We start from the raw sequence: 19,312 nt of genomic DNA on the forward strand, positions 1-19,312 counted from the left end.
GGAAGCTGCAGGAGACACAATGATAGTCAAAGCAGTGAGGTCCCAGGAATCGAGGAGGGAAAGCGGAACCTCAACCCACAGGAAAGGTCAGTCAGGGATCATCTTACCGTTTGGCAGCACCAGGACCACTGGCTTGTGAAGTTGAGCCCGTCTGTCCTCACATCTGGTGATGAATGCATGGTATGTGTCGAGGTTAGGTAGGCAGCAACTGCGGACCCCAAGTTGTATATAGAGTCTGTTCACTCACACAAAATGGTGGACATTGCATCAAGGGTCTCTGACTTTTGAATGACTAATTCATCTTTAGCTTTTATTTATTGGGTTTTGTTATGTTCAGACATGTCATGTCAGCTCATTTAATCACTCAACTCTCTTGAGAGGTTATTAAAATATTTTCCACATGAGAACAGGGAGTTTTTTGGGGGGTAATACTTTGCCTGTAGTCACTGCTGATAAGTGGCGGAACATGTATATTGCCTGCATGTGCTAAGTCTGTAGATTTAACTGAAAGTAGTGGGGAGCAGGGATATTTATGAATTCCCAAGTACACATTTTTTAATTGCCAGTCAGCTCAGAATTAACATTCTGTTGTGGACTGTGCAGGTTATTTCACACCACCCCACATGTGATGCTCCTTTATCATGAAAGTCACTCTGTATTCAGAGTGTGCCCATTTCTGTGATGCATCTGAAAGGCACACGCCATGTCAGCCCAGAGGAAGATTGGACTTGACGTCAAACAGGGTTTGAGCTTTCGATACACGCAGCTGCCTTTTCTCAGTACTGTCACCCTCGACCATCACCTCCAGATATTTGGGGAGATGAGGCAGCCTGAACCAGAATGTCCAGCATGTTTTTAGGAATCAGTGACTTTCAAGACATGTGACTGTGAACTTCATCCAGAACTGGGTTAATGTTAATTGCAGGTTTCTTTCGGTGAAATGTCTCTGGAATCTTGTTGAAGTCAATGTAGAAAAATGCCTCCTATAGTGCCACAATTATGTGAACATTTCATTCTTATTAATCTAACCTTCTTCATATTCCTTGGCCTTAGAGGAAAGGATAGCTCTGTTGTTACCGGTGCTAAACTTCAACGCACCACCCATTGTTTCAGTCCCTCCCTTTCGGCGCTTTTCCTCATCTTGATCTCGCCAACATCCCACCCATTTTATTTTTCGTTTGTTTTACCCTTAAAGATATATTCTAATTGTCAATATCCTATAATATGTTTCCAATTACTGGTATATTCCTCCATTTCATACCTTTTCTCTGTGTTAAAAATCAATATTTTAAACATGTTCACAGACGGTAGCTTCAGGAAGAACCCATTTATCTGAAGATCAACAGTAAGTTTATGGGGATGAACCCCGCTGTCCACATTAGAGACATGATCTTAGGGTAAGAGGAATTCAGCACAACCACCTGACTGAAAGTGGACTTAAATGCTGGCTCAGCAGAGGTTTTTGAATAGTTTGCATTTGGAACCATATTGCCTTAAAGACAAACTGTACCTTGAGTTTCAAAAGGGCAGTTGCTTAAATGTAGCTCGTGTATATAGTGTTTGAAAAATAAAGAAGACCTAAAACTTAATCAGAAAACGATGGCAGTGAGAGACCTCAAAATAGAAAAATCTATGTGAATTCAGCAAAGTGAGACTCTATGTGAATATAAGTACCATGGTGTGGGGGTAGTTAGTGGAGACCATCACTGAGGGAGCATCCTAGAATTCATGTGTAGAGAACTAAAGAAATGAATTTTATGTGAGCAAACTTTTAACAGTCTTTCCTTTCCTTATCAATAGCAGAGACTTCACACTGGAAAAGAGCCCACTGAATATAACAAATAGGAGGAGATTTCACACAGAACTCAATTTTCACGCCACATGAGTGACGTCTTACAGGACAGAAACCCTATGCTTGCAATCAATTTGCAAGAGCCTTCAGCCTTTATTCATCATTGAATTAACATAAGCTAATTTATACTGGAGTGAAACCATGCAGGTCTCATCAATGTGGGAAGGCGTTCAGGCAATGCTGTAACCTTAGATGACATGAGAAAACTCACCCTGAAGTGAACCCCTATGTATGTTATAAATGTGGAAGGTAGTTTAGCTGGAGCCTCACATTTAAATACAACAGAAGCTCACACTGGAGATAAACCTTAATGTGATAAATGTGGGACACACTTCATCAGATCCTTAACTTTTGTTCACACTGATGAACTCACAAGGTGAGAAGCCCTCTCTCTCGAAACACTGTAAAATCTGGTGTTTCAATGATTTTATTCCTTTTATATTTTCACTTAATATGCCCCTCATAACTTAAAATTGAATTACAAGTAAATTTCATTTTTCACAAGAGTCCTAGTCCTGGAGAATTTGTGGACCCGGCCATGAAAATCCCAAGAATTCAGTCAGGCAAGGGTTTATGCCTACATCAGAATTTTTTAGCCAAAAGGATTTTTTTCTCCACCAAGAACAGATAGATATGTCAGGACCGAGAAGTCGGAAGATCATTCCAGAAACACAACAATGTAAAGCAACTGTACCCCAATAAATAAAATAAGGTAAGATAAAATAAAATAAATCATTGCAGACATGGAGAGTTCCATGTTAAACTGCACAAGCATCTACTCCTAAGCTGATTCACACAGCTTGTGACTGCAGCTGAGCTCCAGAGACCTCACTGCCTGTGGTGGGCGCTAAAGCTCTCACAGCTTGTTTCATCTGAGTGTTCTTTTCCCCCTGATAATATGACCCTCTTAGCTTCTCCTCCAAGAGGTTTGCATAGACCAAGTGGGAAGGACCAAAGTTGTTCCAGTCTTGTGTCAGGCTGTTAAAGCTCAACTACACTGAAAGCTCAAGCGAGGTACAGTATCACGTGGGGGTGACTTTCAACAAGAGTTGTCACAGTGCCACTGACCTCAACAAGCCTATTCACTTTTTGTATAAAGGTTTTAGTCCAACACTCTGCTCAAAAAGTGCAGAATGCACATTGTGTGAGGTTTAAGCCCTTTGCTCTTGCTCTAGGGCAAGATTTCTCAACCTGGGGATGAAAGACATTCTGAGCTGGATAATTTTTTGCTGTGGGAGCTGTCCTGTGAGTTCTGGGATGTTGAGCAGCACACCTGGCCTCTACCCACTAGCATCTCCTCAGGTGTGACAACCCAAAATGTCTCCGGATGTAGCCACTTGTCCTCTGGGAATGGGGGATTGGGGGAAAATTGCCCCAGCTGAAAATTGTTTCTCAAGTGACACCAGTAGATTGCAAGGAGAACCAAAACAACAGCTACAAAAACAACAACAACAAATGACTCACCAATACTTGCCCAGTGATGGAATTATGAAAAACTAAAGAATAGGCTTTCATTGTGTACTAGCTTCAGGCTATTTTGGGATCTTTCTGGCAGATAAGAATCGAAGCCTTCCATCTCTTAGTGGTATTTGGCCCAAGGCCCCAAGATGCCTTTACCTAAAGTGTGTTTAATGTCACGTTTGTTTAATATATTCCCCCAGATATGCCCCTCTGTGTGCCTGCATCAACAGCGTGTATCTACTTAGATTATAAAATGTGAGAAAACAGAATCCTCATTATTTCAATAGCCTTCAGGGTAACAACTCACAATGAACCTAAACTAATTTTACTGATAACAGTGTGACTTTGCTGCCAGAATATATAGTAAATATTAGGAAACAATCTATTTTACAGTAATAAATCAAAATGAAGTTAAAGAAATTTAATCATCATGACTGTTTACCACCAGAATCAGGTAGTGTAGCATGTTGGGTGGTGCATCAAGGTGAAGATGACAAGCCAAATATCTCTAACATGTTCCCCACTTACTCATCTCTAAAATATGGGGCACCACTCTGCGTGCACACGGATGTGCCACCCACACCTCTGGCACAGAAAACACACACTGCCCAGCTGCTGGAGTGCCATCAACAGGCAACTTCCAGCCAAGATCCCCTCAGGCAGGCTCACCCATGCATGGGTCCCTCTCAGGGCTGCCACACCCAATGGTCAAGTGCAGAGGGGCACTTACAACACCTGTGATGGCCACATATGCTTCAGAGCCCCCATGGGCTGAGCCAAGGCTTCCTCAGGGCTGGACTCCTGCTCAAGTATGCCATCTGGCGAATCCTGCTCCCTCTCTGCTCTGTCACAGAGGTTGACACCTAATTTGCACCCTGCTTGCCAAAATCCATCTTAACATTCCCTTCCAGAGAAACTGACTTGTGACGGGGGGAAAGCAGTGATGAGAGGGATTTGGGAGCTAGACTGCTCCACAGTTGGCAGTAACAAGGACCCCTCCATGGGATAGGTGGAGCACCCATAGTGTCTGAAATAAGTTATGGACCAGGTGTGCAAACTCTCACAGGTGAAACGGTAGTAATTGCTAGTCACCATCGAAACCAGCAGAGGAGCTTCTGGGTAGAAAGAAGGCAGAGAAAGTTGAACCCCCTACCCAGACCCAGGATTTTGATAAAAGATATTTTCACATATTGAGGTATGGTGAAGTCGTCTGTCTTATACATGAGTTAACTTGAATGTTACGCATACTAGAACAGCCTGCGTGTGGCCTATTAAACATACATTGTGCTTCTGCTTTAATTATTAAAGAAAAGAGTGCATTGACTAGAAGTAAAGAATGTCCATGTTAAAAATAAAGATAAAATGCCTCCCTTCCTGGGACGCCAATGCTGAAGCTACTTCAATAATAAGCCTCACGTCCCAGGTGCCAAGGCCATGCTGACCTGCTGTGTATGGGTTGATCTGTTCTTTGTTTGTTAGTTTTGGTTTTGTTTTTGTTTTTTTTCCCTGAAACCTTAAAGGAATGTATCCCTGACTTCTTTAATGTTCTTTTTTTCTGACAATATATAAAACTGTACTGAAAACCATGCTTCCCTGGGACAGTTCCTCAGAGCTATCTGAGGGGTTTTCTTCCAGGATGTAGTCCACAGTTTGGCTCAGATAACATGCTTTTCTATTCCTATTATAGATTGTTTATTGATTACTTTCATCAACAATTTATTAGGTAAAGTAGCCAGGCTCCAAGTGCCAGACGAGGTTAGTCAGCCACCCACCAGAGGTCTGCTAGCCCGTGGGAGGTCAGGGCCGTGAGAAGGACCCTAACTTGGTAGTGGAATTCAGGAGGATGCCCCTGAGTGTTGAAGCCCACACTCTTCTGAGCCCTGTGAGCCTGCAGAAATGGCCAACCGTCCCTCTGGAGACCAGGTGCTGCCCCTCCATTCTGTTCTTGCAACGAGAATGAGTGCTTCGTCTCTTCTTCCTGCTCAACATCCTCCCTTTCAGCTACCAGCCCTGGGGAGAAATTGGTAACTCCAAACAGCCCCCCAAATTGCCGCAGTGCTCACATGAATAGTTGCAGGAAGTAGCTGAAGTAGCAGACAGAATGAGATTTCCCTAGAGCCGGAAAAGTGCGGCCAGATGCGTCACTTGCAGGTAACGACCCCAGCTGCCACCGTCCCTTTGGCCTTCCAGGTGTAGGGGGTCTGCCGGATCCTTGCTAAGTCTATTTTTCCCCATTCCGGGCCCTTCCCTATCATCACCCCTTCACCTTGAATCATGTTCAAGAAATTGATTAAAACAAAATGTGTTCAGCTACATCCAGTGGAAACCGTGCTATTAAGGGTACTAAGAACAAGTAGAACCTTTCCCAGGCATTGAAACACGGCTTCATCCACTCGTGCCTAAGAAGGAACCAGTTGAAAGCGTGGGATGCCATGAACAGATGGAAATCTTTACAATGACTGGAGAGTTACTCTATTTAGAAAAAGAGAAGGGTCGTTTTATCCAATCCCAAGGTTATTCCACACAAAAAGAGATAAAAAAGGCCCTTTTTCCACACCTGCAGGTGGATAAAGGAGCCATCAAATTTGTACTCAGAGGAGTTGATATCACGTGTCTAGGCTTAGCTTCTCCAGGAGCTAAGCTTTGCTCCGCTGCAGCAGATAGGATTGTTGCAATTGAGGCAGAAGGAAAACAGCTCGCTCTGGGTGCTGCAGTTGTGAAGATGTCTGCAGATGATACTGAGAAAGTCAACACAGCAACTGACCTTGAAACACGTATTATTTAAAAGATGGGCTGTGGCACGTAAAAGCGTGTAAATAAGCCTCAGAAGGAATGCACTTGGGCTCCACATGGATACGGTGCAATATCTGTGTTTGTGTGTGTGTGTGACAGCATGACAACAACACCCCTGTGATTATGCTGAATAAATTCAACACATACAGAAAAGAGAACCCAACAAACAAGCAGGTGTTGCCGCCTTGCTTGGAAACATGCAGACGAGCTGCCCCTGTGTCCTCTCCTGGCCATCAGGCTACAACTCTCCCGAAAGAGCTTCATGACCCAGCCAGTGTGCTGGTGGGGCTGCGAGAAGACAAATGGGACTGAATTCTCAGTGTGTCATCTGAGGTGCCCTCATGTGAGCATCTGGACAGGACCGAGCGGGGAAGAGTCAGGTGTAGGGGCGCTGAACTGGCTGGGGGGCTTCTTTCTCCGCATCCCTGCTGAGTCAGAGCCCCTCTCAGCCCTTCATGGTGGAGAAGGGAGACGAGGAGACGCCTCAGCCCCTACACACGGACAGGCAGCTCCCAGCTCCTGCAGGCTTCCAAAGCCTCATGCTATGAACTTACTTGTAATAACTTTGTTTTTGTCATTAACGTGCTAGATATTTTTAGTAGGATTAATCTGAAAACCGGTTATTACCACCGATGTCAGTAATGGAATTAGCTGCGCTAGAGACAGCCTACAGTTTAACCTAAAGTTTACAACGAAGTTTTCGCCTCAAAGTTTTAAGGAATTCAAGAAGAGACTAGAATAAGACAAGACACCACAGAAACTGCTTGGTGACTGGGTTTTATATTCACTTTAAAGAAAATTAACTTTGAAAACTTAGAAACGTTTAATTATGCATATTGTTATTAGCATGAAGGTGTGAAGTCTAAATGAAATATGAACCTGGATATGCTTATAGCAGTATTATGTGGTTCTGTGGAACGCTTTCTGCAGTGTTCTCAAATAGCAGTGGAAAACCCCAAAACAGGAAATGGTGATACCTCAAAGTCATGCTGTTATCTGCCAAAAGCAAGCTGCAAGGCAACACAGAGTATTTAAGACAAGTAAAAGTGAAACTATATTATCTGTGAGTAAATAAAAATATATTTGAAAATGTTTTTTTTTTTCAGTTGGAAGAATATATACAAATGAACCATCGATACCTTGATACGGGTGAACGAGAAATTGTACTTTTACTCTGAATTATCTAGTTTTGTGTGTGTGTGTGCACTTGGAAATCAGGATGAACTTGAACAAGAGTGTACACTGTTTGTATTTAAAAACACGTGCACACACGCACAACTTTACATGTGATTACATAGAAATGTCTTGTCATACAGCCTAGAGTCAAGTCAAATAGTAAGTTATGTGGAAGAGAATGGGTCTTTATTTAAGGATTAAAGACAGAACACACTCGAAGCACAAATAATGAAACCCTCGCTGCACAGTAGTCACTAGAACATTCCTTGAGTACTTGCTGGGTTTAAGCCAGCCTGGAAATCAGTTATTTGTCTAAAACAAGTGAGAATTTATGCCAGGTTCCTAGAAAACACATGTTTTAATTAACTTGGCTGCCAGTATCTCTCCGGGGAAGAAAATGTACATTTTATTCTCAAAACTTGTTTGGGCCTGTTCTATCATGGATTGGTCCATTAAAAACAAAACTCCCAAATCAATATTTAAAAATACCATTTTTGCGTACCTGAAATCTTCCTCCTGTTTAGAGCTTTTTCTTTTTCTGTCATCTGTTCAACACAGTGTAAGGTAAATAGAGTCGAGTCCGCAGCAGGAGCCACTACTCAGGGGGCTCTGGGCTTTGGTCATCACTAGAGTTGAAATGGCAAAGAGCATGTTTGATGCAGAACCCTAAAGGCATTTTGCTACTGGATAATCTGGATCTACAGAAAGCACATGATAGCCTGATACTGTTTCCTACATCTGCCACAATTTAAAATAATTTTCTAATGTTTTATTTTCTGTAACCTGAGATTGGGAATGTTGGGGAGAGAGTATAAATATAACTATTTACATAACTCATTATTAATAGAGTATAATTAGAAAGTATAATTAGACTTGAGTTTAATTCACGTTCATATCCTAGTTCCTGTGGCTTTCTGTAGATAAGGCTCAGGTTACATTCCCGGATCATTTCTACAGACTGGACAGTAGGTGGCACCTTCAGTCAGTTTAAAAAACAGTTCACTGGTTTGGTTTTTCGTTGTTGTTTTTTAACTAGTTTACCACACTTGGCCAGGAACCTAAACAGTTTGGTGCATAAGTGCATTAAGTCCTGGCCATTGTCACGGGAGAGTAATTTTAGAAGAGCACAAAGCCATTGAAATAGATCTGTATGAAATATTTACAAATAACCACAGGAAGAGACTTTGCCTCTCTGTCGATCGAGATTATCCAATAATGAAATGCGTTTAGGGTTTTGTGTCATAAATACTCTTTGCCACTTTAATTTCTGGTAATGACAAAAGTCTGCCTGTGACCAGCCCTAAACTAGTTTGTCCTTTGACCCTGGCCAGACACAGAGACTTTATATAGTTAGGTTTTCTTGTCCGGGAGAAAAAAAAACCTTGACCTAGCTGCTCACAAGTGGAAAACAAAGTATTAGACTTTAAAATGTTCCAGTAGAGTGCAGGTCAAACATTCCTGATTTTAGAGACTTCATAGAATGTTTTTAAACCTTTTCAGCCACCAGTCGCTCTTGATTGTGAAAGCTTACTTTACTAGGTACTGTTCACAATGGAAATGTGTTGAAATTACTGCAGCTATGTTCTACTCCAATGCACAAGGATCTCTACAGACTAGGAACAGTGATAAAATATTCTGAAGGGGTAAATCCAGGGCATTTAATTTTATTTGAACAAAAACCTGTGCACAAACACATTTTTTACATGACTTCAGGGAGGCCACAGGCTCCCTGGGTTCCCTAAGCTCTTCAGATTAAGAGCTCCTGATCTGGGAGTGAAAGAAAACAAAGGCACCCCTACCACCATCCCCATTCAGACCTCTGGTCCCATCTCAGTCCCACCCGTGGGAAAGCAGGTGGACGCTCAGCACACATACTGTCCCAGCTGCACGGCGGTCAGACGTGTTATACGAAGCAGATCCGCTGCACTGCACGTCTGCTTCCTACATCCTGCTGGCGCAGAAGGAGATTTAGAAAAAGCACAGAGGAGAACATCAACTCAACAGAGCAGGCTTGAAGCACAAGGGAGTGGAGAAACAGGAAGCACAAATCAGCCCAGGGAATGACTGACTTCTGATGGTTTTGTTGATAACAGATGTGGGTGAAGCCATCCTGCTCCCTGCTGATGGCATCTCTGTATCTGCAGGTACTTTCTATTTGCCTCGCAATGAAATGCAACTGCTTGTCAGAAGGCGGATCTCTTCTGTCATCCATAGATCGTCTTCTCCCGGCTGTCACCCCCGTAACCCAGGACCCTATGCTGATTGTTTCATTGGTTGTTAACACTTCTATAAACGGAGATCTAACTGCCAAGAGTTCAAAATCCCTGTGGTCTGTGTGGTCCCACCACCAATTCACTCCCCAGAATCATCTCTGAAGTAGGTAAAAATGCCACAAACTCAAGACTGAAGATACTACTGTGGGAACATGAAATAAATTTAGAACCTTAGAAAGTCTAATTGTAAAGGTATTTGTTTTCCTTTAAAGTCTGATAAGAAAATGACCCTCTTGCTTATCTTGTCTAAAGAATAAAGATGGACAGGTACTTACTGAAGACAAGCTACAAAATTTGAGACTGAAGAATGGAATTAAAAGAGAATGGTCTCGGGCTTCCCTGGTGGCACAGTGGTTGAGAATCTGCCTACCAATGCTGGGGACACGGGTTCGAGTCCTGGTCTGGGAAGATCCCACATGCCGCGGAGCAACTAGGCCCTTGAGACACAATTCCTGAGCCTGCGCGTCTGGAGCCTGTGCTCCGCAACAAGAGAGGCCGCAATGGTGAGAAGCCCGCACAGCGCGATGAAGAGTGGCCCCCCACTTGCCGCAATTAGGGAAAGCCCTCGCACGGAAACAAAGACCAAACACAGCCATAAATAAATAAATAAAATAAAATTAAAAAAAAAAGAGAGAATGGTCTCATGCAGAATAACTACTCTGGGTTTGACAAGTCGGGAGGAAAAAGAAATTGATTCAAGAAAAGATCTTATTATTAGAGCTGAGACCGTATGCCATTTAGTCAAATTTCTTTTTCTGAAGGCCAGATGGCCTTCTACAGAGTTGTACAGACACAAGGTTGCAACTATCTTCTCTGCTGATCTACAGAGGGGTCCACAGCCACCACTCCAGACCACCGCATTGTGCAGAACTCGAGATGCTCAGGACTCTGTCCTATATATGCCTGGGGAGTGACTCCCAAAGGGTCCATCCACTGGGCCTAGTTCTACATGTTTTTAAACACCCTTTAAACCTCTGAAGAGAGCTCTCCTCTCTCCCACATGAAATATCGTCTCCCGTGTCACATCTCCTCACTGTCAACATGGCTGCTGGTTTTACAATCACTCTTAAGATATGGTCTCCTGACTAATATTTCTTATTATATTAAAGTCAACGGTTTTATACAATTTCTTACTGGCATTATTAATATGTCAGATGCAGAGAAAGAATTCAAGTATTAAGGCAAATAATTGTCCTCCTAGCCATATGAATTATCTAAGTGTTGTCTCAACTGATAACGAATCTACAGAGCCTTTTCATAGGGAAAAATGGGACAAAAGGGAAGAAAATTAGATCATGCTTAACTCATAAATTTAGCAGTGGTAGATGTTCTTTGAAAAGAAGAACACAAAAGATTATGAATCAGAAAACTGCTTCCAAAGTGAAAGAAAGTAAGCAAAATCCAAAAGAAAATTCTCATGAGTAGACATTTTAGAGAAGCCGGATAATCTTTCTGGTAAAACAAATTTGACTTTCATTCAGTTGGTAGAAATCGTGCTATAACTTTTAATCTTTAGAGGTTTAAAAAAAATTTAATGTCCACATTTCTGAGAAGTTGATAATACGTGTACAAGGTGCAAGAACCTAAAAATATTAAATACTTTATATTGTATTCTGCCCCCTGCCCTTGCCTAGGACCCCCTGTCTTCAAAGTCAGCCACTGTGGTGGATTTCCCAGGTATCATTCCAGAGTGTGTTTTTATGTGTATACAAGCAAATGTGAATAGTTATTTTGCCTTCACTCCACATTTTAATACATAAATAGTTGTACAATGTTTCATTATATCTTCCTTATATTCAGTTGACAATATCTGGGGGAAAAAATTTCTATCAGGACGTTGTTTCCTACAAAGCAGTCGACTGAGTGGATGATTTACTATAATGCATGTTGCCAGTCCACATTGGGATAAACACTAATATTCAGCCATCTTTTGACATTACAAACAATGCTGCAATGCATAACTTTGGCCTATGTTATTCTACTGCTAAAATATGCATAGGATAGTTTCTAAATGATTTGTAGCCTGAAGTATTTCTAACTGAAATAGCATTTGATAAGATGTTACTGGTAAGATAGCAGGTACTGAGTTTTTCTGAGGAACCTAGAAATGGTCATTTCTCTTTATTTTATTATAAATTCAACTTCTCCACTACCAGATTTCTCCTCGATCTGTGTTTAAAAACATTTTCCAACCTCTTCTACCCTTGTGACTTCTCTATAATCTGTTCCTCTTCTTAGCAGTGTCATTCATTCTCATGCCCACGACAGCCTGACGTGGTCTCTAACTGCTGTCTGCCCGTCTCTCTTTGTCCATCATTGCTCAACCCACTCCACTGGAGATAGACTCAACATGGCCAGACATCTTGTTGAGTATGAAAAAATGGATCATGGATGATTGTGACTCACTGAGCCTGGATGAGAGGAGACATCCAGAGGGGAGTTTAAAGTAGCTGGGGAAGAAGAAGAGGATTTAGGTTTCATCCATGGTCATCATTCAGGGGAAGATGCTACTGAGCCTTTACATAGGAGCAGGAGAAGACAGAATTGGAGGCAAGTACTTGCAATGGCCCAGAAATTACAGCTGAACTGAGAGGCAGGGACTCCCACGGGAAGAACAAGGGAGAGAATACAGTGAGTTGGGAGGTCCAGGGGGCGATAATTTGTGGGGTAGGGCATCCAAAAGGAGGGAGCAACCCAGAGAGAAAACTCCACAACTGCCTGATGATCCCTCTGAGTCTCTGTCGAGTACCAATCTGAGCACACACAGGTGGAATTTCACAAGTCTGGGCAGGAAAAATTTCTGTGGAAAGAACAATTACTGGAGAACTGTACATTGAATAATTTCCAAAGTTCATGTATGGCTGAGAATCCTCACCAGCCAGAGTGAAGAAACCTCCTTGAATACATGGAGCATTCAATTAAGACACAAGAAATTGTGCATATTAGAAGTGGAACTAACCACAAGCCCTAGAATTAAGGATACTCTAAGACTGTACAAAAGGAAACTCTAGAACTGTACTAACAAACCTTAAAAATAAGACTTGAAAGGGTCTAAGTGATATGCAAGTAATCGTTTCGTACCAGAAAAAAAATTTAAAAATTAACACTTTAAAAAACATAGGAAAAAACCGCACTTCTATAACCCAGGAAACTCCAAGAGATTTAGGGGCCTTGTGTGAGACCCCGGGTCAGAGAGATATATATTTGTATATATACATTAGAATATTCAAGAAATTGACTACTTTCTGGAAAACTATGAATTCTCAAGACCAATATTTAAAACAACTAAAACAAAAGAAAAATAAGCAAGGAAGGATATAAAATAAAAATTTTCAACAATTACTTCTGAAAATCACGTGTGGGCTATGCAAGTAAAAAAAAAAAAAAAAACAACGGCTGACTACAAAATTAACAAATAGTTTCAGATAATCAAGAATAGAAGAATAGAGGAAATCTGTGTTTTGTGAAAATAATTTAACCCTGATATCAGACATAAATGATACGAAACAAAACCACACACCAATTGTACCTGTTGGTGGGAATGTACATCGATACATCTACTATGGAGAACAATATGGCCGTTCCTTAAAAATCTAAAAATAGAACTACCACATGACCCAGCTATCCCACTACTGGGCATATAACCTAGAAAACCATAATTCAAAAAGACACATGCACCCCAATATTCATCGCAGCACTATTTGCAATAGCCAGGGCATGGAAGCAACCTAAGTCTCCATCAACAGATGAATGGATAAAGAAGATGTAGTACATATATAAATGGAATATTGCTCAGCCAGTGAAAGAAATGAAATTGGGTCATTTGTAGAGACATGGATGTACCTAGAGACTGTCATACAGAGTAAAGTAAGTCAGAAAGAGAAAAACAAATATCGTATATTAGCGCATATATGTGGAATCTAGAAAAATGGTACAAATAAACCTATTTCCAAAGCAGAAGTAGAGACACAGACATAGAGAACAGATGTATGGACACCAAGGGGGGAAAAGGGAGGTGGGATGTATTGGGAGATTGGGATTGACATATATACACTATTCTGTATAAAATAGATAACTAATGAGAACCTGCTGTATAGCACAGGGAACTCTACTCAATGCTCTTTGGAGACCTAAATGGAAAGGAAATCCAAAAAAGAGGGGATATATGCATACATATAGCTGATTCACTTTGCGGTACAGTGGAAACTAACACAACATTGTAAAGCAACTATACCCCAATTTTAAAAATCCTATCTTATTAAAATACTAATTAATAATACATGAATTGTTGAATGTTAAAGGACATTTTCAGAGATTATGAGATTTCTCAATAGTTAATGAAAAAGCACTGAAAATCCTTAAAAATATAACAGTTCAAAGGACAAGAATCATAAAAAAATGCACAAAACAACTGACTTTCTACTTTTAAGATACAGAAAGTGTATGTATAAATCTCACCCATAAAAAAGCAACTAAAATTTAAAATAAACATATTTTAAAGGAATATAGAGAATGAATAAGTAGAAAAAAATCAAATTTACAAAATACCATTTAAAAAGACCAAAAAAAAAAAAAAAGAGAGAGAGAGAGAGAGAAAATGCCATGATTCTGTAGAACGCCAAATATTATAGAGATATTTACCTTTCTCAATTTTAATTCTCATAAACTTCCAATCAAAATCCTAGTGTGTTGTTAAGAATGTGATTAAGATTTAGCTGAAAGTCAAGCTAGAAATTTATTTGAAAAGAATGAGTGAAACGTGCCTTACTAATTATATATATAAAGCTAAATTAAGAGTGTGATTCCAATACAGAAAAAGATAAACCAGTGTCAACTTAAAAAAAATGCACAACGTGAGAGCTGCAAGTTAAATTTTATTTGGGGCAAAATGAGGATTGTAGCCCAGGAGACAGCATTTCAGAGAGCTCTGAGAAACTGCTCCAAAGAGGCAGGGGGAAGGTCCGTATATATATGATTTTGATGAAGGGGGAGTATATGCAATCGAGCACACATATTTTTTGCAGAATGTTTCTGTTAGTCTCGTGAAGGTGACTGCTAGTCTCGAGGAGCAGACCTCACCATGAAAGATCTTAGTGTTTTTCTAGTTATGAGCGGATACAAGAATTGGGCTCCTAAACTCTTCTCCTGAAAGTATCTAACTCTCTGAAGAGCTGTCCTGCCAGTTTCCCCAGAGCACAGACGGCCTCATTTCTGCTCTCCACCCTGAAATCCTTTCAGGGGGTGTTGAAGGTCAGTGGCTGAAGCAGCTGCACCAGCACATGATTTAATCCTTGTCGAGGTAGATGACAAGTGCCAATTCGTAGCTGAGACTAGCGTTACCCTAAATGTAGATTCTAGGATGAGAACCTATATGATAAAGGTATTACAATCAATAGAAGCCATTATGGACCATACAATAAGTGGTGATGAAAAACTGGGTAGTTAGTTTTCTTTAAAAAGTATTTACATCTTCACTCAAAACCATACATAAAAATAAATTTGAAATAAATTTAAACAGGTTTTTATTTATATATATATGTATATATATATATCATTTCTAGATGGGAAAATCTGAAACATAAAAAGGATAGAAGAAAAATTACATAAAAATGTGAAACTTCAAGAAGTTAATATTTGTATGTTAATATTTTTAACATTAAAACATTAATACAAATTGATTTAAACACAAAGAATAAAACAGATCTGAAACTCACACACGAATGATGTGCACAGAAAATTCCTTTGATTAAATAAAAATACAAACATAAAACATTGATCTCACAAGTGAAAAATAATACAATCCTTTCTACCTTTAGGAAAACTTTCAAAACATGGCACAATTAAATCAAAAGTGGTGAACAGCCACATACATAAATTGATATATTTCTAGAAAGCAGTTTTTAAAGATTTGTTAATAAACCTCTTGTAATTCCATCTTTGGAATTCTACTACTAACAGGGGGTAAAATGATATGAGCACGTGTTTTTACATAGAAAAGGTATTCAAATATTTTACTTTTAAGATGGAAAAATTGTGAAGAGCCCTAAATCTACAATCTAAATAACAAGGAAATGGTTAAACTATATTGCACATGTTCCTGACATAACATTATTCAGGCATTATCATAATGTCTATGAAGATATTTAAATACATACATTGTCAGAGTTGCAATAACATATTGTTCTAACATGCCTGACATACAGGGAACAATTTGAACATATTCTGAATCTCACTTGTGTTCACATGTAATTTTGTCCAGAGAAACAGTTGGTGAATGAATGCACAGCTGCACCCAGAGGAACCTAGCCAGGTGGAAAAACACAAAACACACACTTGCACACACCTCAAACAGCTACCCCACTCACATCAGACGTTACAGCTTTTTATTGGATTTCAAATCACCCTTCTCTCACTGCTTCACAATCACCCACAAGCTGAAACCCTTATGACACCCAGATTAACCAGCAAACTGCAGGCCCTTTTCAAGATAAAGTGCCATATTTGTTGTGGGTAAATATTTAACCATTTAGCACATATAATTACACTACCATTTTTATTAGGGTTTGTCTTAGTTTGGGCTGCTGTAACAAATATACCATAGACAGGGTGGTTTTGGCAACAAACATTTATTTCTCACAGTTCTGGAGGCTGGGGAGTCCAAGATCAAGGTGGCAGCACTTGTCTGGTGAGAGCTGTTTCCGGGAGATGTATTCTCTGGGTGAAGAGCAGAGAAAGCAAGCTCTCGGGTGTCTTTTTATAAGGGCACTAATCCCATTGATGAGAGCTCCACCTTCCTGACTTAATTACTTCCTGAAGTAACATCACATAACTTCCAAATAACATCACATTGGGAATTGGTCTTCAAAATATTAATTTTCAGTGGACAGAAACATTCAGTTCCTAGCAGGGTCTTATTTTTTAATGTACCAATGACAGTTTTTGAGTATTGGGCCTTAAACACATTTCCCCACAAGCCCTGTGGTTTTGGGTTTTTTGCTCTTACTTTTCATTTTAAAATAGATTTTTTTCAGATTTACCGTGGTATAATAAAGAAACTTTCATACTGTTTTCCATAGTGGCTGCACCAATTTACATTCCCACCTACAAGTGCACAAGGATTTCCTTTTCTCCACATCTTAGCTAACACTCATTCTTTTGTGCTTTTGAGGGCAGCCAACCTAACGGCTGTGAGGTGATATCTCACTGTGGCTTTGATTTTTATTTCCCTGCTGATTACTGATGTTGAACATCTTTTCATGTATTGTTGCCCATTTGCATGTCTTTTTTGGAAAAATATCTATCCAGTTCTTCTACTCATTTTTTAACTAAATTGTGTTTCTTTTTGTTATTGTTGTTTTGCTATTGTCTTGTGTAGGTTTTTATACAATCGGCATATTAACCCCTTATTAGATATTTGCAAAGACTTTCTCCCATTACATAGTGTGCCTTTTCACTATGTTGATGGTTTCCCTTGTAGTGTAGAAACCTTTTAATTTTATGTACTCCCACCTGTTTCTTTTGGCTTTTGCTGTCTTTGTTTCTGGTGTCAAATCCCAAAAAAAAACAACATTGCCAAGACCGGTGTGAAGGAGCCAGTCCCCTATACTTTCTTGTAGGAGTTTTGTGGTTCCAGATTTAAATTTTTATTCAATCCACTTTCAGTTGATTTTTATGAGGGGTATAAAATACAGATCCAGTTTTATACATTTACATGTGGCTGCCAGTTTTTCAAACACAATTTATTGAAGAGACTATCATTTCTCCATTGAGTATTCTTGGCCCTGTTGTCAGACATTAATTGACTGTACATGCAGAGGTTTATTTTAGAGCTCTCCATTCTGTTCCATTGGTCTGTGTGTCTATGTTGATGCAAGTATTATACTGTTTTGATGACTCTAGCTTTGCATTGTAATTTGAAAGCAAGAAGTGTGATCCCTTCAACTTTGTTCTTCTTTCTCAGGATTACTTTAGATAATAAGAGTCCTCTGTGGTTCCACACAAATCTTAAGATTCTTTTTCTATTTTTCTGAATAATGTCATTGGAAATTTGATACATTATATTAATTATTTTAATTACATTAAATCTGTATGTAGATTGCCTTGAGGAGAATGGAAATGTTGCCAACATTAATTCTTCCAATCTATGAACATGGAGTATCTTTCCATTTATTTTGTAAACACTTGTACCTAAATCTTTGTCAGCATCTCTGATTATTTTCTTTATATGCATTCCCAGAAGTAGAATTACTAGTTCAAACACCATAACTATTTTACAATTTTTAATGCATATTACCAAATGATGCTCCAGAAATAAATGGTACCGTCTACATTTTTCCAATCCAGCATCTAAGAGTGCTGGTCTCACTGCATCCTCACCACCTTTACCTTTGCAGTTTTTACTGACACCTTGCTAGTTAGATATACAAAAATAAATAAATAAAGTACTTTCACATCTGGATGAAGTGCTTATGGAGATTCTGACTAATGGGAAATTCTAAGGAGGATAATTTTAAGTGTGTAGATATGATTTTAGTTAATTGTAGCTGTTTCTTCCCTACAAAATTATTTTGGGGGTTGAATACAGGAGAGTGCCTGTGTTTATTTTCTTCCTGTGGATTGAAATCTCTGCCTGTCACCATGTTGCTCTCACTTTGTACGTTACTATTGTTCTCTCACTACCCTGCCCTGTCCCCTCCTCTAGCCAGAGACACTGTTAGTAACGGAGTTCCACCAGCAATTTGCCAGCGAGTCTAATGAAAAGCACCCACAGGCTGATGATTTTCATCTGGGTCCTGAAATATGAATTAATTTGATTTGTCTGGAAAAACTCTCATAAAGCATGAACTCTGTTAGGGTGTGGGTGGGTGATGAGAGAAAACAGTAAAAACTGTGTGTGGGGGGCAGAGACATCCATTTGGCTCCCAACGGCCTGGCCCAATTCTCTCCTAGAGCAACTGAACACTCGATATTTAACTGAGCGCAGGGCTGCCCGAGACTACAAACGTTCCCGGCCTCCTGTACAGCCGGGATATTTGTGTGACTAAGCTCTCCCTCCAAGATGGAAGGAAAGAAATTTGTGCAACTTGTAGGATATTTCCTCCATGGGAAAGGCAGGCCTTACTTTCTCCTTTTCCCTCTGTCCTACTTCACGAATGTAAACACTGAAACTGTAGCTCCATCCTGCCCCATGTCCACCCCGGAGGAGGCCAACTCTCCTAGGATGACAGAGCATCAGGGATGACAGAGAAGCTTCCTGAAGTAGCCTTGAGTGAGCAGCCCCGGACTGCCTGCATCCAGATCAGAATGTGAGAGAGATGTAAACCTCTGTTTGGTATAATTACGTGGCGGGGGGAGGGGGGCGGTGTGTTGCAGATACTGAACTCTAAGCAACACAGGAATCCTGGAAGGGGCTCCTCTCTACACTTCCCATGGCTCAGGCTGCTCCAAGGACCACAGCTGTCTGATACTTTCAGCTCTCCCTTTCATGGGTGGTGGGGGGACAGCCAAGCTCAGCAACAATGCAATATCCTCTCCAGGCGCTTCTCCAGAAATCTACTGGGTGAAGATGGATGCTCCGAACACAAGGAATCTGGAGCTAATATTTTCCGGGGATACGGTCTTGTTCTTTCCCCCAGAGCGTGTACCCCGGCGCTCTCCTAAACACATAGCTTGTTTTGAAACGTGCTGTGCTGTTTCCCTGCTGATACGTGCAGATTCTAAATAAATAACTCAGAGCACAGACCATCTTACGTCTGTT

The 19,312-nt window shown here is 40.3% G+C and overlaps 1 pseudogene; it reads left to right on the forward strand.

Moving 5' to 3' along the window:
• Positions 1-703: 703 nt before the first annotated feature.
• Positions 704-6,133, forward strand: LOC133083696 (malignant T-cell-amplified sequence 1-A-like; annotated as a pseudogene).
• Positions 6,134-19,312: the final 13,179 nt, after the last annotated feature.

Source organism: Eubalaena glacialis, unplaced genomic scaffold, assembly GCF_028564815.1.
Source record: "Eubalaena glacialis isolate mEubGla1 unplaced genomic scaffold, mEubGla1.1.hap2.+ XY scaffold_56, whole genome shotgun sequence".
NCBI lineage: Eukaryota > Metazoa > Chordata > Mammalia > Artiodactyla > Balaenidae > Eubalaena > Eubalaena glacialis.